The following is a 25,030-nucleotide window of genomic DNA, read 5'->3' on the forward strand; positions in this document are numbered from 1 at the left end:
TGGGCTTGCGGACGAGGATCCCCATCTATATACTACTAATTTCTTAGAAATATGTGATACCTTTCGGATCAATGGAGCATCAAACGACGCCATCCGCCTTCGAATGTTTCCATTTTCACTAAAGGACCGAGCAAAGGCTTGGCTCAATGCCCTCCCAGTTGGCTCGGTAAACACCTGGGATGAACTAGCCCAAAAGTTTCTATATAAGTGCTTCCCTCTCGCTAAAACGACTAAATTAATGACTGAAACTAATACATATTCACAAGAGGATGGGGAATCCTTATATGAAACTTGGGAAAGGTTCAAGGAGCTATTGCGAAAGTGTCCTCATCACGGTCTTGCGGTATGGCAACAAGTATCCACTTTTTACAATGGGTTGTTGCCACACACAAGACAAACACTTGACTCTAGCTCCAGGGGATTTTTAGGTAATCGCCGCCCACATGAAATATACAATCTAATTGAGGAAATTGCTCAAACCAATTTTCAGTGGCACACTCCCCGAGGCAATAAATCTATTGCCCCAGGCGCCCAGAAGGTTGATGAAAGCACTTCTTCACAAGCCCAAATCTAGGCCCTCTCTTCAAAACTAAAAAAGTTAGAAATGACAAAAACATTCTCGGTTATGGCTTGTGAAGGGTGTGGTGGGCCACATGAAAGTTGGAGTTGTATGAAAGAAACAGATGATCAATCGGAGTCGGTAAACTACATTGATAACAGACCTAGGCCGTCGGGTCCTCCAACGGGTACCTACAACCAAGGATGGCGTAACCACCCTAACCTTGGTTGGAGAGAACCCGACAATAGTAGTAACCAACAAAACCTAAACCAACGAATAAACTTTCAACAACCAAGAAACGAGTCACAAAATTTCTCTCAACAATAAGGTGGACGAGAAAGGCTTGAAGATACTGTATCTCGCCTCATCTCCGATACTGAAAAGAAAAACTCGGATCGATTTCTGTTGGTGCACGGAATGTCTGTTGACTACGTATACATTGAGTCTTAGGTCAAGATAAGTCAAAATAGGAGCTTGAAAGTCAAAATTAGGTTTAATGTATAGGTTTCGCTAATATGTACATATTAGTATGAGGTTTCGCTTATTAGGTCATTAGGGTTTCGCTCATATGGTTTCAGAGAGGTTTCGCTTATGTGTCATGTTGTATGAGAGAAATCATTGAACTATATATAGCTGGTATGAGCGAAATCATGTTAGGGAGTCAGGAATCTTGGAGCGAAACCTAGTCATATGCGGTGTAACGAAACTCTGTCAAAATTAATTCAGAAAGCATAAAAAGAGAAGGAATTGAAAGGAATTGCTGTGTTACTTCATTTACATTGATTCCGCCTTTGTATTTGGAGATGAACTACCTTATACTGACTGTTTAGGGTTGCAAACCGGTCCTACAAGTGGTATCAGAGCTCAGGACAAGGAGTTCGTACTACTACAGCTTGATTCTACTAGATTCTCTTACTTCTACTCACTTTCTCTAATACTTTTTCGATTTGAACTGGTTCCTACGGTTGAAATGGCCTGAATTCTGAATATAACGTGTGAAACACAGTAATAACAAACCCTAGAAAGAATCAGGTTAAAATACGGCTTAAAACAGGTGAAAATTTACTAAAAACCTGATTTCGCTTATTCGGACATCGAAGGATTGTGTTTGATTTCGCTCATAAGGACTTGTAATTGCCTATTTCGCTCTTAGGGACATATCTGATTTCGCTCATACAGACATACACCTGATTTCGCTTATACGGACATATCTGATTTCGCTTTTGTGTCACCATATTGCTATTTCGCTTATCAGTCACATTACGGATTTCGCTTATCAATCATTGACTAATTTCGGTTATTTGTCACAAATTGGTGGTTTCGCTTTTGTGTCACTGTTTTTCAAAATTTCGAAAATTTTTCTAAGTGTTTGCTGATTTTTCAGGTACATTCAAGATAGATGACATATTCTTGAACCCGTTTAGCGACATGTACGCATTCTTTGGAAAATTTTGGAAATGATGATACTTCGTCAAGCAATACGAATGAGAATCCGCCGAATGCGAAGAAAAAGGAAGCTTGGGAATCTGAAAGTGCCTTTGGAACCTTCAATAAACCTCCAAAGCTAATGGCTATCGAGGAATACAGTCGGTGGTCAAGAAAGTTTGAAGATTTGTTGATGGCATTTGCATTTCCCAGCTGGAAGAGTCTGAAAAACGGTTATGACAATGGAAACAAAAATGGTGAAACTTTAACATCAGCTGAGGAGACTGAATCATTTGTGGCTGAGCAAAAATGTGTGGCATTGTTATTTCAGTCCGTCCGGGAGGACATAATCTCATTGATTGATTATTCAAATGCAAAAGATCTCTGGAAAATTGCTAGAAACTAAATGTCTTGGAAGTGCTGAAATCGTGAAAAGTAAAAAGAAACTTCTTAGGAAAGAATTTGATTTATTTGGCAGTTTAAAGAATGAGTCAGTATCAAAGATGATCGAGAGGTTTGGGCATTTGAAACTAGAGCTAGCAAGACATGAAATTACGTATTCTAACGATGAGCTAGTAGACAAGTTGTTCGATTCATTACCAAACGAGATGGATTGGAGATATTATGCTCTCATGCTAAGAAACACTATCTTGCCGAAAGATCTTACTGTGGATTTGTTGATTGAGAGACTTGAAAGTCACGAGCTGGAACTAAAGAAGACATTCAAAGTCAATCACTCATCCTACCAGCAGAATTTGGATTTGTATTATCCAAAAAGCATGATGCCAAAAGCAACTTCTCCCAAGACTCCGTTTTCTGCTGAGAATGTGTCCACAGCAAGCAAAGAAAGTCAAAGTAGTCAGAGCAGTGGAAATCACAGTGGTTATCACAGTGGATCTTCATCATCTGCAAGTCATTCTGATGCTAGAATCGGTTTCAATGCAACATCACAATAGGCTTAAAGAATGCTCAGAATTTTGATGAGGAGTCGGCTAAACAGCAGATGATCTTTCTAGCATCTGTGTTGGAATCGTATGAAGCGTTAGTAGCAGGGAAGATAGGCAACACCAACTTAACTAAAGAGGATTATGATCAAATAGATCCTGAAGAAATGGAATTAATTGACATTCGTTGGTGCATGGCCAGTGATGTTCGCCGAGCTCAGCGTTTCATGGAAATTACCGGCAGAAAGACAATTGGTGGTCCATCTACCAAGCTGGGTTTTGATAAGTCCAAGGTGACATGCTTCAAGTGTAAGCAGAAAGGTCACTTCAAGTGAGAATGCAGAAACACATATGCTGATGAGTCGGAGAACCCTTTTAGAGAGGATTACTACAAGAAGGCAATTTATCATCAGAATAAGTCAGAGCCGCCTAGATTGAAGCAGGTTGAAGACAACAGAGAGAAATATAGAGCTCTTGCGGTGATTTACGATGATGAGGGTTATGATTGGAGTGAAGAGGTTCTACTGGAGAAAGATGCAGTTGGTTACGCTTTCATGGTAAAGAATGAACTTGTTCCGTGGAAAGACAACAGAACTGAAGAGCAGAAGTATAAATACAGAAAAATGTTGGCTGAAAACAGAATAATTAGAATATCTGGTATCTATCTAGAAGCGAGGAGAGCAAGAAGATGGGATCCGGATAGGGAGTGTTATCTTGATCAAAATGGAAATATTGCGATTGATGACAAAACTCTTGATCTGGAATCCATAATCAAGGATCTTAAAGATGAAGATGATTATTGGCAGAATAAATGGTGGGGAACTGGAGACGAGAAAGAGAAAGAAGAGAAACAAAGCTAGCGAGGATGTTTATTCTGATGGAACCGGGGTGGGTTTTCATAGAGTTCCACCGCCGATTTTGGATAATTAGACGAAAAAGCAATCTGGGTTGGTTGAAATTGAGGAAGAGAATGAAATGAAACTTCCGGATTCAATTGATGTCACGTTCACATCTTCCAATGATGATAGTGTCCATAATGATATTGTAAAAGGTGTTGTTGAAAATGTGCTAAAAACGGATAATGACACTACTGAGGAAGATGGATGTTTCTTTGACAAATACATTCCAAAACAAAAGTCCAAGAACAACTTAAATGAAGAATCAAATCTTGTCATGTACAAGATGTTGGGTTCAGATAAGTTGTTTTCGGATTCTGAGTTTCCAATTGAGAATGTAAACATGAATAAATTGACAAATGTTTTCAAATTGGTTGAAGTTGAGTTATCAGAAGTGAACAATCTGAGTCAAACAAAGAGAAAAATGAATTTTGAAAAAGATAAAACTTACTACAAGAAACCTGTAGTTCCACCGCGTTTTTATAATAACAACCAAAACAATTGGTCGGGTGGTTATCAGGGGAGTAAGTCTTATCAGAAAAGAAATGTTCAAAACAAGAGGTTTGTTGAGAAGAAAAAGTTTGTGAATAGTTCGAGTTCACTTGCTGATGAAGAGAAAGAGATTTTTTCAAAATCAAATGAAGAGTTCTTTGAGAAGAGAGCTTCACAGGCTCAGTCTGAAGGTACAAGTCGGGTAACTGACACTCGAACATGCTTCAGATGTAATCAAGTTGGTCACATTGTACGAAAGTGTACCAACGTGAAGCCTAAGACTGAAACTGTGAAGATTCAACATAAGAAAGTTGAGGTGAAGGGTAAAGCACCAATGGTTGTTGAGAAAAAGAGTGTGAAAAATGACAACATCAAAGTGAAAAATGAACCTGTAAAGAAGTCGGTAACTAAAAATGACAAATTTCACAAACGGGTTGCATTATCTCAACAAGTTTGGAAACCGAAAACAGAGAAAAAGATTTCACCTTCTGAGGATTCAATTCAAATTGATTATGATGCATTTCCACCTTTGAAGGCTGAAAACTTTAAAATTCAAGTTGCGAGAGTTAAAACTATCAAGGTTACACCCAAGTCTGATGAGGCTTGGGTGGACACCATGTTTGACTAAGCAGTTTGAATTGCCGGAGCTTCCTTGATCGCGAAGCATGAATCGGCATCCTTATTGAAGTGTTTAAATCATGTTGTTATATGTGCAGGATCTTCCGAGATTAGTTTCACGCTGGATTATGGACAGTGGAGCATCTCGACATATGACAGGGAAGACTGCATTGTTATATGATGTGAAGAATATCAATGGAGGATATGTTGGTTTTGCAGGTAATAAAGGAGGAAGGATTATTGGTGAAGGAACGTTATCCAACGGGATTGTGACGTTTGAGAGAGTTAACTACATTGCTGAGCTGGAGAACAATCTGATGAGTATCTCGCAGATCTGTGATAGGATGTATACCACTCACTTCACTGATAAAGAATGTTTGATCTTGAAACCAGGATTTGTTATCCCTGAGGAATGGATTATCATGAGGGCACCGAGAGAATGATCTGTACGTGTTGGATATGAGCGTAGCTACCACAACCACGGGTCAAGCTCATTGTTTCGTGTCCAGAGAAACTGAAAAAGAATCGAGATTGTGGCACCGAAAGATGGGACATATACATCTTAGAAAAATGAATCACTTGGTGCACAATGATTTGGTTACAGGAGTTCATGTCAAAGGTTTTCATCTGGAAGGGGAGTGCATTAGTTGTGTTAAAGGCAAGCAGAAGAAAAAGTCACAGCCTACAAAGCAAGTCAATTTAGTCTCAAGACCCTTGGAGAGACTTCACATGGATTTGTTTGGTCTAGTGAATGTCAAGAGTATTACGGGAGATAAATATTGTCTTGTGGTTACTGATGATTATTCCAGATTTTCGTGGGTTTCTTTCTTGAAGATGAAAGACGAAACATTTGACAGTTTGATGGCGTTGTTCAAGAGGATTGAGAATCAGTACCAAAGGCGTATCAAAAGAATTCGAAGTGATAATGGTACTGAATTCAAGAACAGCAAGATGGAAGAATTTTGTGATGAAAGAGGTATATTGCATGAGTTTAGTGCTCCATATACTCCACAGCTGAATGGAGTCGCAGAACGTAAAAACCAGACACTTATCGAGACGGCTAGAACGATGCTCACAGATTCAAAGTTACCGATTAATTTTTGGGCTGAAGCTGTTTCTGTCGCATGCTATACGCTCAACAGAGTTCTCATTTTCAAAAAGTTCAACAAAACATGCTTTGAGCTGATCAATAACCGCAAACCGAATTTGAAGTATCTAGAACCGTTCGGGTCACCCTGTACAGTTATAAAGCCTTATGGAAAGTTTGGTCCGAAGTTCATTGAGGGTATATTTGTTGGATATTCAAGTCCTACGCGACGTGTCTTCGTTCCAAGTGAGAGGTGGATTATTGAGGCTGCAAATGTTGAATGTCAAGGTTATACTATGCCGCCACAAAGTCCAGGAGATTCATGGCGATATCATTTTGACAAGTTGTGGGAATCATTTGACATGATGGAAGAAGAAGAAGAAGAAGAAGAAGATTTCTTTGATGAATTGGATATTTTGCGTGAGTATGAGTCACAGCAAAGGTTCCCAGCTGAATATTCAAGGCGACCACGGGAAACTTCAAATGATGATGAAGCAGGTCCGAGTAATGCTGGTGAACACGATAATGTCCAACAGAATGATGTTGCTCAAGATAATCAGACGGTTGAGAATGATAATCAAGAATCTGAGAACATGCCGATATTTGATCATGGAGATTCAGACTCTGAGGGGGAGCAAATTCAGGATTTAAGTCAAATAAACCAAATTGGTGAACAAAGTGCAAATCAAAATGTTACTAATCTGGAAGGTGATGTGGATGTTCCAAGCGAAGTAATGCGGCGAACTCTTTCATATCATCCTGAGGAGTTGATCATAGGAGAATTGCATTCAGGCGTTCGCACGAGACGTCAAATAGACCAGGGCATAACATGTATTTACTCTACAGTAGCACCTTTACAAACTGAATTTTCATTAAGTTGTTTTATCTCGCAGATCGAACCGAGAACTTACAAAGAGGCGCTTACTGAAGACTCTTGGGTCATTGCAATGCAAGAAGAGTTAAGTCAGTTTGAAAAGTTGGGAGTGTGGAAGCTAGTGGATTTACCGGATGGTCAAAGGAAAATCAATACGAAATGGGTATTTAAGTGTAAGAGAGACGACAGAAGAGTTGTTGTAAGGAACAAAGCACGACTCGTTGTTCAGGGCTATAGTCAACAGGAGGGGATTGATTTTACAAAAGTCTATGCTCCTGTAGCACGACTAGAGGCAATCAGAATTTTCCTTGCATTTGTGTCTTGGAAGAACTTCAAAGTGTATCAGCTAGATGTAAAATCGGCGTTTCTTTATGGGAAGGTCAAAGAGGAGGTTTATGTCGGTCAGCCGCCGGGCTTTACCGATCCGATCCACAAAAATGAGGTCTACTTATTGGACAAAGCACTGTATCCCGAGAGCTGGGTACGGAGACTTTGTCTCAACACCTACTAGCCAACAAGTTCATACGTGGAAAAGTGGATGCAACTCTCTTCACTAAAGAGGTCGATGGACATCTTCTGATAGTTCTGATTTATGTGGACGATATAATCTTTGGGTCGACGAATGGGAAATTATTCAAAGATTTCGAACAGGTGATGAAGTAAAAATTCGAAATGTCATCAATGGGGGAGATGAAATTCCTTCTGGGTCTACAAGTTGAACAACTACCTGAGGGAATTTTCATTCAACAGACGAAGTACGTGCATGATATTCTAGAGAAATTTGGAATGCCAAGTTCTACTCCAGCTGCTACCCCACTTGCAACAAATCATGGGATTCACCCAGATCACTGGAGATAGGGCTGATGAAACGTTCTACCGTTCCATGATAGGTTCTTTGATGTATCTAACTGCTTCACGTCCTGATATCATGTACACAACGTGCCTCGCAACAAGATATCAATCTAACCCGAGAGCTTCGCACATGATTATTGTGAAGAGGATATTACGCTACCTGAAGGGAACTCCTACATTGGGGTTGTGGTATCCCAGAAAAGGCGACTTTACGCTCGAAAGGTATTCCGATTCAGATTTCGGATGCTACAAAGTCAATACAAAATCAACAACTGCAGGATGCAAGTTCTTTGGACCTAGATTGGTTACCTGGTAGTGTAAGAAACCAACGTCTGTGGCGTTATCTACATGTGAAGCGGAGTACGTTTCTGCTAGCAGTTGCTGCTCTCAGATCCTGTGGATACAGCAACAGATGCGCGACTACGGTTTGCAGTTTCTTAACACACCTCTTTTTTGTCACACCCCGACCACGTAAAACAACAAAACGTGGCGGAAACGTCGGGGAGTGTAGTAACAGAATCATTGTTTCACAACCATGGATTAAACAGTTTTGTTTTATTTCATTATTGAACTAAATGTTTTGATACAAATTAGATAAATCCAACTATTATCTTTCAAGTTTTAAAGTCGCTAAGGCCTTGTCCATTCCTATGCGAGAGTACACCAATATCATCATCTAGCATCATCAACTATTGTACCTGAAACACATGTGAAAATAGGTACGTCAGCATAAAAATGCTGGCGAGTACATAGGTTTTGTATGAGTTTCAGATTCATGGCTCGTTTTACATGTTGCAATACTTATTTAAAAACCTTGTTTTGAAAAGTATAGTATTGCGACACAATTAACCAACTCAAATCAAATTGGTTACAGTTTATAAAATTTCGTAGCCATGACTCTTAACTCCAAAACATTTGTTTAATTAAATCCAGATTTGTAAATCGTTTTTGGAATAAAAACTCAGATAGTGTAATATATTGTTGGAAAAACCTTGTATTACAACTTTGTTTTGTTTACCATTGCCCAAGTGATCTAGATAACGCAACGATATATAATGTATTAAAAGCACTTATATATAGGAAGTACCAGCGGCGTATCCACCATGCTTTTAACACATTATACCCGCCCCGTTACCTAATCACTTCCCTAACCCAACGGTTCAAACAGGTTTCAACGGTTCATGTCAATCAACGGTTATAATCGGTTCACATAGTCAAGTAGTCACAAACGGTTCATATAGTGAAGTAGTCATAACGGTTCATATAGTCAAGTAGTCACAACGGTTCACATAGTCTAACGATTCATCTAGTCAACGGTTGCAAACGGTTCACATAAGCAACGGTTACTAACGGTTCACATAGTCAAATGATTACAAACGGTTCACATGATCAAATGGTTACAACGGTTCAAATGATCAAATGGTTACAACGGTTCAAAATGTAAAACAATGTGTCCATATGCTGGATGAGCATATGCGACAAAATGTAGTATATGGAAATCAATGTGCTAGCATGTTAAGTGAACATACATAGCAAAACATAATGAAATCGTGTACTAATAATGTACTATTGAACATAGAAAGTATATGATATAAAAACATGGGAAACATGAAAGTATCAAGTAGGCACATGTGTTCCACCCCAAAACAGTTTGAAAACAGTAAAAGAGGGGACTATGTACTCACCTGAGGGTGCTTAGAAGTCTTGAACAACAACCAAGCAAAGCTAGAGTGATCAGGGAATCAAACGGCACCCTATATAGGTAACTATTTAAATAACCGGACCTAAATGGGGAGATAGGATAGAACGAGGTTCTATAAATCAAACGAGTAATTAAACTCGTATGGTATGATTTAATAGACCTTACATTCCGATTGGAAAGTCTACCTAAGTGCTTTTGACCCATTTCGACACATTATGGTAACATAAGTTACTATAAGGCGTCGTTAGCGTAAAACTATGTTCGGATGGTAATCTATGTGCTATGTCAAGTCTTACATGCCCAATTATCCCTAAACATGTTACTAAATCAAATTACTTGTCAAAAATATGTTCACATAGGCAAAATACGGATTTTAGCTTCAAAAGGGCATTTTGGTCATTTCCTATGGGCATACAAGCTAACAAGCATATGACTAACCAAATCCTATGTGATCATATGGTATAACCTCTGAGGTTATTCCCTATGCAACTATGATCATTAACTAAGCTTGGTCGGATCCTAAAGATCGACCAAACGGGTCGGGTTCGAAAGTCTAAGCGGTTGTTTAGACCGCTTACCTTACGACCCTAAACAAGCACTAAACTAATAGTGTCGAGTTAAACATGTCAAAACATGTTTAACCTACTGATTTGGTATCAAAACAAAGTGTTTTGATACCCTAAAGTAGTTTCGTTGCAAAATGCGTGCTAAAACGCATTTTGACCGAAACTTTGACTCGACACTACAACTAGCTAACGTGGTAATCAGCAGCTATAATCACGAAGGATTATAACTATCGTGATTACAATCACGTTTCAAAGTTCAATTGAACTTTGACTTGACCAATTAATGGTCAAAACCGAAAGTCAAACACTTGTTTGACTATTTAAACTAGTAAGAATAAAAGAATGAAAGAATGCTTACTAAGGGTCCTTGCTATCTTTTCTACAAGAAAAACCAAGTTCCCAAATGATATTAGAAAGCTCCAAACTCTTGGGAGCTCTCCAAATCAGATTTGTAGAGAAGAGAATGAGGAATGAGCAATGAACAAAGGAGTTTGGCAAGCTATTTATAGTGGTGGAGGATGAACAAGATCATCACAAGTGTTTTGCTTGGTCATTAAGCATTAAATCCTAGCCATACAAGTGTTTAGGGACAACTAGCATGCCTTGGAGAAGTGTTAACTTCGCTGGCACTGTCTTACGGACCGTAAGCTATGGTCCATACGGTCCGTAAGGAACCTGCAGACCAGCAAGTTTCACTTTTGACAGTTTTGGCCCCTACATGCATTCGAGTCCATTTTTGGCACGTTTAAGCCCCGTTAACCTCTTTTCAAAGCTCTAAAATGAAGTTAAGGTATAGGGAACTTAAAATATGCTAAAAAATATCTCGAATGTCGGTTCGTTTGGTCGTACGGTTGCGTTGTTCGGTTAATTACGACGGAAGTCGTAACGAACGCAAAAACGATCCAAATTGAGCGACGAATGGAATTTTATCATGCCAATCACTAAAATATAATATTTTAATGATAACATAAATTTTTGGATGTCCGGATATTTTCAGAACGTAAGATATGCGCGAAAATGCAAACTTGTGCACTTTTTGACGCTTTTAGTCCCTGAATGAGCATAAAGTTTATTTTAGCACACCGAACCCCTCAAAGCCTATTTCTAAGCTATGTAAAGGATATTTAAGGTGTGTTTAACTTATGGTCAAGTTTTGGATTGTTCATTACAGTACAAATCGGCATACTTTCGCAGTTTGTCGAATTTAGTCCCTGTAAGCGAATAAACTTGATTTCAGCATACCAAACCATCCAAAACTTATTTCTAAGTTATGTAGAGGTTATTTAAGGTATGTTAAGCCTATGTCACTGTTCCGGAGTGTTTGTTGCATTAAACTGGCTATATTTACGCATCAGATCGCGTATAACCTTCCAGAGAGCGATTTAAAGCCCGAAATCGATCAAGAATAGATATGTGACAATGATACACGTATTTTCACAATCCCATGTATGAAACACAAAATTTCATTGGTTTGGAATTTGTTTGACGGTCACAGTGACACTGGTGTCACAGTCTCCCCTACTTTAGGAAATTTCGTCCCGAAATTTATTCGTAGCAGTCTGTCCGTGACTTTGTGTCATGTAACCACTAGAGATATGCAAAGTATAATGTTATCATTCCCTTAACAGACATTCTTCAGAAACAAAAATGAATGGACGGAGTCATTTTCAACAGATGTTTCCTCAGAAACGGAAATGAAAAGGATAATCAAACGGATATTCATTTCCTTCAACGGATATTCTTCAGAAGCGAAAATGAATGGACGGAGTCATTTTCAACAGAAGCTTCCTCAGAATCGGAAATGAAAAGGATAATCAAACGGATATTCATTTCCTTCAACGGATATTCTTCAGAAGCGAAAATGAATGGATGATCCATTTTCCTCAACGGATTCTTCATCAGAACAGAAATGAAGGATTTAAACAAACGGATATTCATTTCCATCAACGGATATTCTTCAGAAGCGAAAATGAATGGATGATCCATTTTCCTCAACGGATTCTTCATCAGAACGGAAATGAAGGATTTAAACAAACGGATATTCATTTCCATCAACGGATATTCTTCAGAAGCGAAAATGAATGGATGATCCATTTTCCTCAACGGATTCTTCATCAGAACGGAAATGATGGATTTAAACAAACGGATATTCATTTCCATCAACGGATATTCTTCAGAAGCGAAAATGAATGGATGATCCATTTTCCTCAACGGATTCTTCATCAGAACGGAAATGAAGGATTTAAACAAACGGATATTCATTTCCATCAATGGATATTCTTCAGAAGCGAAAATGAATGGATGATCCATTTTCCTCAACGGATTCTTCATTAGAACGGAAATGAAGGATTAAACAAACGGATATTCATTTCCATCAACGGATATTCTTTCAGAAGTGAAAAATGAATAGCTAGTTCATTTTTCTCAACGGGTGCTTCATCAGAATTGGAAATGAACAGGGTTCACTCAAGGCACATGACAAAACTCGATGTGGTTTCCGTGCACTAAATTCCATAATTATGTAGGCCTCCATAATTACGTAATTCCTTGCACAGTCCGCACAGTTTATTTCATAATGTGTAGGGGAAGAAAATCAAACCTGTGATGAGTGTGGCTAGACTACCATAGGGTCCTTTTAATTAGATCGACAATTGATCTCTTTAATTAGACCACCAAGGAGTCTTTTCAGCTGTTTCATCACATGATATTCCTAACCAGATTTTTGGATAATTCTGTTTAACTAGACCACTCAAGGGGTCTAATTATGGAATAGTACTTCATAACCCAAGGGACTTAACTACAACGTAGAAGTCCATTAAGGATTTAAGATAGTACCTTTGGATATCCTACTATGAATCCCTTATACGAAGATATGGAAGATTCTACGAGGATTTGGATAAAAATTTGGATCACACAAAACATAAAGGGAACACATAGGCACATAATCACATAATTGATTAACTTGACCTTTAGTTTGTTATCTTTGGACACGGATATTTAAAGCACACCAGGAATCCAATCCGTAGATTTCATTTGGCGTTTTAATCATAAGAATCTAACTATGGAGATAGAAAGTTCTTAATAGGAATTCGGATTTATCCTTATTGAATCCTATTATACGTATTAAGGCATACGAATAATTCAATTTAAGTCTCCGATTTGATTGATAATCATCCATAAGGATCTAATTATGAGGATAGAAAGATCCTATTTTGGAATTTGGAATTTTGTGTAACGAGAGGTGTTCCGACACCTTGCACTAGGCGTGCTTTAAGTCGATACACAAGGTAGAAAGTTCATGAGGTTGAGGCGCTAGATATGCCAAGGCGATATAAGAAGCAGGATTTGAAGGTTTGAACAACAGCAGGGTTTATAACAGCCTTGCTTTGGATTGCAGAGCGGCACATGTTAACCAAATGTCCCCATTGTCCACCGTGGGTACACTTGAAACAGGGTATTTGATTCGGATGATGACGGCTATATTGATTGCACCAAGGAGTAGTTCCCTTATACGGTTTCATCCCTGAGGCGAGTCATGGTGATAGCTAAAACAACGGTCCTCTGGAGTACGACGCCTATTTGCTGGGTAACTGCAGCACCTGGTTCGGACATTAGAGTGTTGTTGCGATGAAGAGGCATCTTGAAGACAATGGAAGGCATAGGGGGAAACAAGCGAAAGATAGCTAAAAGAGAATGGCAACGCATGAAGATTTTGACCATTTGTTTGTTACCAAAGGCAAACAAATGAGACAATGACTAATTAAAGTAAGCGGGTCAATATAATGTATCGCGAAGACATGCTTGCCTATAAGTGGACACTCACCCCAAGAGTTCCCAGGTAAGAGTGACTGGTCCGATACTGCGGATTTGTACGAACACTCTAGCCTTAGACAGAAGACCCAGGGTACAGGCATCCACCCTTCCAGTTCGCACGTGTTCACATTATAAGACCCAAACTTTGACGGGATCATTTGAAAATTTAAAGGGTTCGAAACCTTATATCAAAGGGTTCAAAACCTAGTAATCAATCATCCTAGAACAGATGATTAGTTTTCAAAGCGGATTCAAAATTTTTTTTTTGTTCTCGTTGTGGTTATCACCTAAGGATAGGTGACGGTATTGTTTTATGACTAAACGCAAGTAAACTCGCGTTAGGGTCCTAGGAAGGTTATAGTCTAGGTCAAAGCATTACTAATAACCTAATTCCCTATAACCATTGGCTCTGATACCAACTTTTCTGTCACACCCCGACCACGTAAAACAACAAAACGTGGCGGAAACGTCGGGGAGTATTGTAACAGAATCATTGTTTCACAACCATGGATTAAACAGTTTTGTTTTATTTCATTATTGAACTAAATGTTTTAATACAAATTAGATAAATCCAACTATTATCTTTCAAGTTTTAAAGTCGCTAAGGCCTTGTCCATTCCTATGCGAGAGTACACCAATATCATCATTTAGCATCATCAACTATTGTACCTGAAACACATGTGAAAATAGGTACGTCAGCATAAAAATGCTGGCGAGTACATAGGTTTTGTATGAGTTTTAGATTCATGGCTCGTTTTACATGTTGCAATACTTATTTAAAAACCTTGTTTTGAAAAGTATAGTATTGCGACACAATTAACCAACTCAAATCAAATTGGTTACAGTTTATAAAATTTCGTAGCCCTGACTCTTAACTCCAAAACATTTGTTTAATTAAATCCAGATTTGTAAATCGTTTTTGGAATAAAAACTCGGATAGTGTAATATATTGTTGGAAAAACCTTGTATTACAACTTTGTTTTGTTTACCATTGCCCAAGTGATCTAGATAACGCAACGATATATAATGTATTAAAAGCACTTATATATAGGAAGTACCAGCGGCGTATCCACCATGCTTTTAACACATTATACCCGCCCTGTTACCTAATCACTTCCCTAACCCAACGGTTCAAACAGGTTTCAACGGTTCATGTCAATCAACGGTTATAATCGGTTCACATAGTCAAGTAGTCACAAACGGTTCATATAGTGAAGTAGTCATAACGGTTCATATAGTCAAGTAGTCACAACGGTTCACATAGTCTAACGATTCATCTAGTCAACGGTTGCAAACGGTTCACATAAGCAACGGTTACTAACGGTTCACATAGTCAAATGATTACAAACGGTTCACATGATCAAATGGTTACAACGGTTCAAATGATCAAATGGTTACAACGGTTCAAAATGTAAAACAATGTGTCCATATGCTGGATGAGCATATGCGACAAAATGTAGTATATGGAAATCAATGTGCTAGCATGTTAAGTGAACATACATAGCAAAACATAATGAAATCGTGTACTAATAATGTACTATTGAACATAGTAAGTATATGATATAAAAACATGGGAAACATGAAAGTATCAAGTAGGCACATGTGTTCCACCCCAAAACAGTTTGAAAACAGTAAAAGAGGGGACTATGTACTCACCTGAGGGTGCTTAGAAGTCTTGAACAACAACCAAGCAAAGCTAGAGTGATCAGGGAATCAAACGACACCCTATATAGGTAACTATTTAAATAACCAGACCTAAATCGGGAGATAGGATAGAACGAGGTTCTATAAATCAAACGAGTAATTAAACTCGTATCGTATGATTTAATAGACCTTACATTCCGATTGGAAAGTCTACCTAAGTGCTTTTGACCCATTTCGACACACTATGGTAACATAAGTTACTATAAGGCGTCGTTAGCGTAAAACTATGTTCGGATGGTAATCTATGTGCTATGTCAAGTCTTACATGCCCAATTATCCCTAAACATGTTACTAAATCAAATTACTTGTCAAAAATATGTTCACATAGGCAAAATACGGATTTTAGCTTCAAAAGGGCATTTTGGTCATTTCCTATGGGCATACAAGCTAACAAGCATATGACTAACCAAATCCTATGTGATCATATGGTATAACCTCTGAGGTTATTCCCTATGCAACTATGATCACTAACTAAGCTTGGTTGGATCCTAAAGATCGACCAAACGGGTCGGGTTCGAAAGTCTAAGCGGTTGTTTAGACCGCTTACCTTACGACCCTAAACAAGCACTAAACTAATAGTGTCGATTTAAACATGTCAAAACATGTTTAACCTTCTGATTTGGTATCAAAACAAAGTGTTTTGATACCCTAAAGTAGTTCCGTTGCAAAATGCGTGCTAAAACGCATTTTGACCGAAACTTTGACTCGACACTACAACTAGCTAACGTGGTAATCAGCAGCGATAATCACGAAGGATTATAACTATCGTGATTACAATCACGTTTCAAAGTTCAATTGAACTTTGACTTGACCAATTAATGGTCAAAACCGAAAGTCAAACACTTGTTTGACTATTTAAACTAGTAAGCAATAAAAGAATGAAAGAATGCTTACTAAGGGTCCTTGCTATCTTTTCTACAAGAAAAACCAAGTTCCCAAATGAAATTTGAAAGCTCCAAACTCTTGGGAGCTCTCCAAATCAGATTTGTAGAGAAGAGAATGAGGAATGAGCAATGAACAAAGGAGTTTGGCAAGCTATTTATAGTGGTGGAGGATGAACAAGATCATCACAAGTGTTTTGCTTGGTCATTAAGCATTAAATCCTAGCCATACAAGTGTTTAGGGACAGCTAGCATGCCTTGGAGAAGTGTTAACTTGGTCACCACACAAAGAGTTTGCATTAACAGCCCCTAAACTATCAAATAGTTGCTGAAACAAGATTCTGGTCGCTGGCACTGGCTTACGGACCGTAAGCTATGGTCCATACGGTCCGTAAGGAACCTGCAGACCAGCAAGTTTCACTTTTGATAGTTATGGCCCCTGCATGCATTCGAGTCCATTTTTGGCACGTTTAAGCCCCTTTAACCTCTTTTCAAAGCTCTAAAATGAAGTTAAGGTATAGGGAACTTAAAATATGCTAAAAAATATCTCGGATGTCGGTTCGTTTGGTCGTACGGTTGCGTTGTTCGGTTAATTACGACGGAAGTCGTAACGAACCCAAAAACGATCCAAATTGAGCGACGAATGGAATTTTATCATGCCAATCACTAAAATATAATATTTTAATGATAACATAAATTTTTGGATGTCCGGATATTTTCAGAACGTAAGATATGCGCGAAAATGCAAACTTGTGTACTTTTTGACGCTTTTAGTCCCTGAATGAGCATAAAGTTTATTTTAGCACACCGAATCCCTCAAAGCCTATTTCTAAGCTATGTAAAGGATATTTAAGGTGTGTTTAACTTATGGTCAAGTTTCGGATTGTTCATTACAATAGAAATCGGCATACTTTCGCAGTTTGTCGAATTTAGTCCCTGTAAGCGAATAAACTTGATTTCAGCATACCAAACCATCCAAAACTTATTTCTAAGTTATGTAAAGGTTATTTATGGTACGTTAAGCCTATGTCACTGTTCTGGAGTGTTTGTTGCATTACACTGGCTATATTTACGCATCAGATCGCGTATAACCTTCCAGAGAGCGATTTAAAGCCCGAAATCGATCAAGAATAGATATGTGACAATGATACACATATTTTCACAATCCCATGTATGAAACACAAAATTTCATTGGTTTGGAATTTGTTTGACGGTCACAGTGACACAGGTGTCACATTTTTGTTGATAATGAGGCCCGTATAAATATAACAAAGAATCCAGTACATCATGCTAAAACTAAACATATAGAAATTCGTCATCACTTTATTCGTGATTGTTTCGAGAAAAAGTTGATACGAATTGAGAAAATCCACACTGACGAACAGAAAGCTGATTTACATACCAAACCTTTTGATAAAAATCGGTTTAAATATTTGTTAAAACTGAATGGTATGAAGCTTCTTTCGGTGTCGGATGGCATTATTGGCGTTGATGAGAGTACTGTTGCGGATGAAGATGAGAAACAATCTGCAATGGTTTGTCGATTTTTTACTTGTTTTGGTATTTAGGGGGAGTAGATGTATATAGATATTTTTTAGAAAATACAAAAACAGTAAAAAATGCAAAAATTCAAAAACATGATAAAATTTTCAAAGTCTAAAAACAATAGAAAATTGAAAAAGAGCTTGTGTAAAAAGGGAAAATGATAGTACATCGGCAACACAATTACAGTATGCTAAAGAATTGTAAAGATTAAATGAGTTAAACAGTCTCCTCTAAAGGGGACACACCGAAAAGTCGAAGCCGTCATCTCTCTGCGTATACGGAAGTATCGACATGAGCTCTCACGGCCCTCGCATTTAACCCCTTACATATATCATCTGTGGTATACTCACCTGTAAGACTGAATATCTAGGATTCTGGATACGGGAGTATATTCAAGAGGTGGGACACATGAATGAGCTAAGTTCATAAGACATCTAAATCGTATCTCGAATACATTGAAATCTGTGTGAGAATTTAAGATGAATCAGTATATCGACAATCGAGGTGAATTGTTTAAGTCTGAGTATGAAATGAAGCTTAACGGTACTAGTAATTTGTCTGAAAAGCTGATATGATTCCCTGACACGCTCGCCAAAAATAAGTCTGTAAATAGTTTAATTTCTTTATTTTCTGTAATTTAAGTTTTCTATATTTCATTTCTTAGTTTAGAACACTTTGTTAAAATCCAAAAAGATTTTATTTCTGCTTTATTTTTGATAAACCAAAGTGGAAGAGTTAATCGTTGGATTCTTGAAGATTGAAGCAGATGCAGGAAAAGTTATGAGCTGAAGTAGGAGGAGAGCTTACTTTGTCAGAGTTTGAGTTGATGAAAAGTTAAAACAAGTTCATTAATTTGATGCTTGTTACATTTTTGAGAAAATGTTTGAAATTATTTTTACAAAGTCAGTCTATATCGTCAAAAGATCAACCAAGGTCATTAAATTGGACTTGTTAGATTAATTGAGTAATCAGGGTCATTAACTTGGACCTGAATACTTGAGTGGATTTCTAAAAGCTAATAGTTTGTGATTTATTGTTGAATAGATAGATTGTAATGTTTGATATTTGAGACATAGGTTTTGGACTTCATCATTCCCACAGAAGCTAATTGTCAAAGCTTGAACCAGATCAAGACCTCAGATTCTAGCATATTGAGAGGGGGAGTCTGTGAAAGGGGGAGTCTGGATCAACGGTCAAAGGGAAGCCTGAAGATGAAGCCAGGACAAGATTCTGAACCTGTGAAGATAAAGTGTTTATGATGAAAAGACAGAGTTGGAGAAAAGACCAAGACTGAAGACTCGGAGCTGAAGACTTCGTCAACATCCAAGGGGGAGTCTGTTGGTGCACGGAATGTCTGTTGACTACGTATACAATGAGTCTTAGGTCAAGATAAGTCAAAATAGGAGTTTGAAAGTCAAAATTAGGTTTAATGTATAGGTTTCGCTCATGTGTACATATTAGTATGAGGTTTCGCTTATTAGGTCGTTAGGGTTTCGCTCATATGGTTTCAGAGAGGTTTCGCTTATGTGTCATGTTGTATGACCGAAATCATTGCACTATATATAGCTGGTATGAGAGAAATCATGTTAGGGAGTCAGGAATCTTGGAGCGAAACCCAGTCATATGCGGTGTAACAAAACTCTATCAAAATCAATTCAGAAAGCATAAAAAGAGAAGGAATTGAAAGGAATTGCTGTGTTACTTCATTTACATTGATTCCGCCTTTCTATTTGGAGATGAACTACCTTATACTGACTGTTTAGGGTCGCATACCGGTCCAACAATTTCAACAATTGGAATCGAATTTTAGAAATCAACAAGCTAGTATACAAAACATTGAAAAACAAATAAATCAATTAGCTCAAAATTTCTCCGAGAGACCACAAGGTGCGTTACCAAGTAATACCGAAACAAACCCAAAAGCACAAGTCCATCTCATAACATTGAGAAATCGTACCGTGGGTTCCGATGAGGCTCCACCACCGCCAACTGAGGGAAGCACAACATCGCCCCAACAAGAAAAGACTTCTCCTCCAATTCAAGAGCGTACCAAGGCTCCTCCGGTTCCATACCTCGGTAGGCTAATTCGCCAAAAGACCAATGAGCAATTCGCAAACTTCGAAAATTTACTAAAACAATTGTATATTAATATTCCATTTATCGAAGTCCTAACTCAAATGCCTAAATACTCAAAATTCATAAGGGACTTCCTCACTCATAAAAGGAAAATGGAATCATTGCAATTAGTTAATTTAGGCGAAGAACGCTCCGCCCTTGTACTCAACAAACTCCCACAAAAGAAGACTGATCCTGGAAGCTTCACGATTCCTTGCTCGATTGGGGAATCCCCCGTTCGTAATGCACTAGCCGACATTAACCTCATGCCTGCATCAATGTTCAAACGACTCGGCCTAGGAAAAACAAGCCCTACCAAGATGAGTATACAACTTGCCGACAGATCCATCAAATACCCGCAAGGTGTCGCTGAAAATCTATTGGTCAAAGTCGAGAATTTCGTCTACCCGGCCGACTTTGTCATACTAGATATGGAAGAGGACACCAAGGTCCCCCTCATACTAGGGAGGCCATTTCTAGCCACTGCACAAGTAGTGGTAGACATGAATGACGAGACACTTACTTTGAAGTTTGGGGATAAGGAAGTGAAGTTTGGGGTCGGGAAGAGAGTAGAGGACGATGACCCGGTCAATTACATGAAGATCATTGATTCGAGTTTGGATGATGCTCTCCGACGGTGCAACATGGGATGCAAAACATCCCGCTCGGATAACATGTGACCAGACTTTGGGTCTAGCCAAGGACCCTTATAAACGTGGCGCACCACGGAGGCATTCCGCGGAACTATCCTTAGTTTAGCTTAGATTAATTTTTAGTTTAATTTTAATTTTCAGGAATAAAACACACTCAGGATGGTGAAGGATGACAAGGGAAACGAGAAACATCACCCCATGCATGAAAACAGAGCTTCCCGACAAAATTTCTTCATTACAGCAAGTTCAGCACGGCCCATGTCCACCCGACACGGCCCCGTGCTACACAATCTACAGAAAACGCCCATTTCAGGTAACTGGACACGGGTCGTGTTCACTAAACACGCCCCGTGTCCAGGCTTCTGTTTCTTTTTACAAACTTCTGTTACTGGCACTTGAACACGGGGTCGTGCCCGGTCACCACGGGGTCGTGTCCAGAGTACCAGCAACATAAAATTTTTCTTTTAACACCCTTTTACACATTCAATCAACCTAAAAACTTATTCTTGGGACACATTGACGATAATGTGTAATTTAGGTGTGGGGGGGGGATGCTAAAACCTTGAATCTTACAAGTCCTAATTAACAAGCCTTACACAAAACTCTATTGAAACCGCTAGTCACCCCAAAGTTTCAATTTCTTTTTACTTGTCTAGGTTTAAGTTGGGAATTTCAATTTCTAACAAGGTTATATTTTTACAAATTTACAACCGATAGCGTCGTGATAAAAAGAACCAACATAAGAAAATTATGAAAAGGCATGATAAGCTTAGTTAAAATTTGATTATATATACTTGATCACATAAAAACCCATTCCCACAAAAGTGAGTTTTGAGCCTTTATTGAGCATACAAATACATATCTTTACACGAAATGCTCATTTTTCGTTTCTTGTGTGAATAGCCGCTTGGTTCTTATGACTCTAGAACTTGCCACGACAATGCATTCCCGGTTCTTACCAACTTAAACCCGAGTAAGTAAATGATGGAGGCATTAGGATTAACCCTTTTTCTTTCTACACCATTATTTTTCAATTTTTTTACCACCTACCCAAAATCCCCCTAGTTAACCCCTTTGAGAGTAAACCTTTTCATTTCTAAACCCTTAAACAAACACCCTTTTTACCCACCAAAACCCTCTTTATTTTAACCCTTTCTTTTAGTAACAAAGCTCGGTTTTTCTTATGCCTTATGTTGAAAAAAAATGAATGATATGATGAAACCAAATAAACAAACAAGTTCATAAAAAAAATAACTTTGCTTGAAAGGAATGGTTCATCAAAATAAATTGTCAAAAATAAAAAGTCTTTCAAAAACTGATGCTTTTTACGCTTTTTGCCCTTTTACTAACCACTAACCCAACCACCCACCTTTAGCCCAAGCCTAACCCTTCACCCAAAAAGTCCTCTTCATATTTACAAAGGTATATAGTTAAAAGGAGGAGGATTGATTGCTTGGGAAGCTTATGGTAGGAGTAAGTTCCATACCGCTCTCGAGTGACCCACTAAAAATACACCTTCGGCCAAGTGTTGAGTGATCCCCCGTGAGGTATGTGAACTTGTATATAAATGGAATTTTAAAAAGGCATGTTATGCCCTAATAAGTAATTTATCTTATGAAACGTTTTAATAAATCATGACGAATAGGATTGTAAATAAATAAAAATAAAGCTTAATAAAGAATCTTGGAAATCCCGACACTCTATGAAAAGCCCAAAAAAACCTTCTCTTCTACCCATTCCATTTGGGAATGAAAAAGCCACATTATAAAGAGTTTTGCTTGAGGACAAGCAAAGATTCAAATGTGGGGGTATTTGATGTGCACAAAATGCAACATATAAATTACATCAATTGTGGCATAAAACTAACCCTTTTTTAGTACTAATGTTGGAAACGTGTCCTTTTGTCTTCCTTTTGTATTTTCAGGATTAAATGAGCTCAAATAAACAAAAGAAGCAAAAAAAGCAGCTAAATCTAACATAAATGCAAGAAAAGGAGCAAACGTGGCATGACCGACCTCCCGACAGCATCTTCCCAAGCAAAACAAGAAGACAGAAGACAGAACACTCCCCATGCTCAGTTAGCACGGGGGTGTGCCCAAGTGTCAGCAGAAAAGACAAAGTTGTAGAAGCTTCCATCGCCCACCACGGGGCCGTGCTCAGCGGACACGGGACCGTGGTCAACTATAAGATTCGCGGAATCCAGGCAAATCTTGATAGTACAGATATGCTTCTGCACACGGGGTCATGCTCAGCGGACACGGGGGCGTGGTCAACTAATGCAGACAAACTGCATTTAATGAAGAAAGAGAGAAGGATGGACACGGGGCCGTGCCCGAGCTTCTATTCAGCCTATAAATAGGAGTGCTTGGAGCTCTTGCAACTCATCCCTTGGCACACCACCTCTCTCACACTTCACGCACCACCCACCACCATCACAACACCATCATCCACCACCATCATCCATTGTCCATCATAGAGTGTGTGAGTCGTCTCGGGTTCCAAGATTGATTGTAAGAGTTATTGATAATCAAAGGCCATGTTTGCCTAAGTCTCTTACATCACTTGGTGAAGACAAGTGTTTAGTGTAATACTTTTTATTTTTAATCTTTTGCACTTTTTAATTGGTTTTGTATTAATGACTTTAATTACTAGTTTCTTATGTTGAAGGTGATTCTTCCTTATCGTTTGTCCGTGGTGTCTTGGCATTATTTTACTGTCTATATAAAATAAAAGATTTTCACCATTCATATCTCCACGGTCTATACGGAGGTATGTTGGCTACCTGGTCGGGGGTTAAGGGAACGATTTGGTAATAGTCTTGCCATTGTTCAGTGTATAGATCCTGCAATGGACCTGGGTCAAATTTAGTAGGACCTCCTTCAATACCCACCGGTATTGGATGGCGGGGGTCCAAACTCTTTGATCCCCTCATAAGGTAAACTACTATTAAAACTTTAACCCGGCTACTTAGGACTGTATCCTTGCTGACTCAGACTACTTAGCCGAGGGTAACGTCGCCTTCAAAAGAGGGGCCTACCACATTATGCATCAATAACTTAATTAATTATCTTTCAATAATCCGACCCTTTAGGATTGTATTCTTGCTGACTCAAACTACAGGGTTGAGGATAACGTCACCTTCAAAAGAGGGGCCTACTACAATAACTAAGATAATCTCTTAAACAAGTGCAAAAGTGCGAAAATAATCAAAGGTTACACTACACACGAGACGGATCCAAGTGATTCATCTTGTCTATCTGTTTTCATTTTTATTTTATTTTTAGCATTTTAGTTAGTTTTATTTTTCTAGTTTAAAAACCTTTTTCTAACCTTTTTGATTTGATTAGACGTTGAGGATGAACCGGTACTAAAAGCTCTTGTGTCCTTGGAGGACCTTGGTATCTTACCAACACTATACTACGTCCACGATGGGTGCACTTACCCATATGTGTGTTTAGTGTGAGTAAATATCGTGTTTTATAAATTTAAAACTTGGCTAAAAAGTGTAAAAATGTCTTAAAATATATATAAAAACCTATAACACACGACACGCATCAACCTGGCACAACAGGGGCAGCAACGTCATCTTCAGATCGAACACTTTGTTGACATGACTTAGGTTAGCTACCAACAAATATAACAAGTAACTGCTAAACACTTCGACTTACTGTTTCGGGTTTGGAACAGTGGAAAATTCTTGAGAAACAACCTACTTTATAACTATAATCTGAAACCTGTGAACTCACTCATCATTATGTGTTGACACATGTTCTTGCATCTCTTTCTCATGTTGCTAAGGTAGCACACATCAGGACTAGGATGCATTTCGGAGTTGCATTGTTTTCATCAAATATTTAGACACAACTTTAAACTACATTAGCCATTATGATTTTGTAATTGTTTACGCTTCCACAACTAATTTGTATAAATAGTATTTTCTCATGAATGAGCAAACAGGAAAATATTTTTTTTTTTAAAACCCCTATAGTGGTCGTTCAATATGACTAATGACTTGATCCTTATTAACCTTTACCCAAAAAAATGACTGTGATCCTCGTTTGTCACATGCCTCGTGGTAGAACTCTGCAAGTGGAATTTGAGGGTGTGACAGATTGGTATTAGAGCCAATGGTTATAGTGAACTAGGTTTGCATTAGAGAGTAGACTTAGTCTATAGCCTTAGACACTGCATTAGTGTAACATCCCGAAATCTGGTTTGGTAATCAAACCCCGTTAATACTAAAAGACGGGTAAAGTACGGTTAGTGGTAAAAGTAACCCGGTAAATGTAACATTCCCAAAAATT

The 25,030-nt window shown here is 38.4% G+C and overlaps 1 non-coding gene across 1 annotated transcript; it reads right to left on the bottom strand.

Annotated features, from left to right (window-relative positions):
• Nucleotides 1-232: 232 nt before the first annotated feature.
• On the bottom strand, nucleotides 233-339 carry LOC118483502. Its single transcript, XR_004870792.1, has one exon. It is a non-coding gene; the product is annotated as a small nucleolar RNA R71 (small nucleolar RNA).
• Nucleotides 340-25,030: the final 24,691 nt, after the last annotated feature.

Source organism: Helianthus annuus, chromosome 10 (assembly GCF_002127325.2).
Source record: "Helianthus annuus cultivar XRQ/B chromosome 10, HanXRQr2.0-SUNRISE, whole genome shotgun sequence".
NCBI classification, from domain to species: domain Eukaryota; kingdom Viridiplantae; phylum Streptophyta; class Magnoliopsida; order Asterales; family Asteraceae; genus Helianthus; species Helianthus annuus.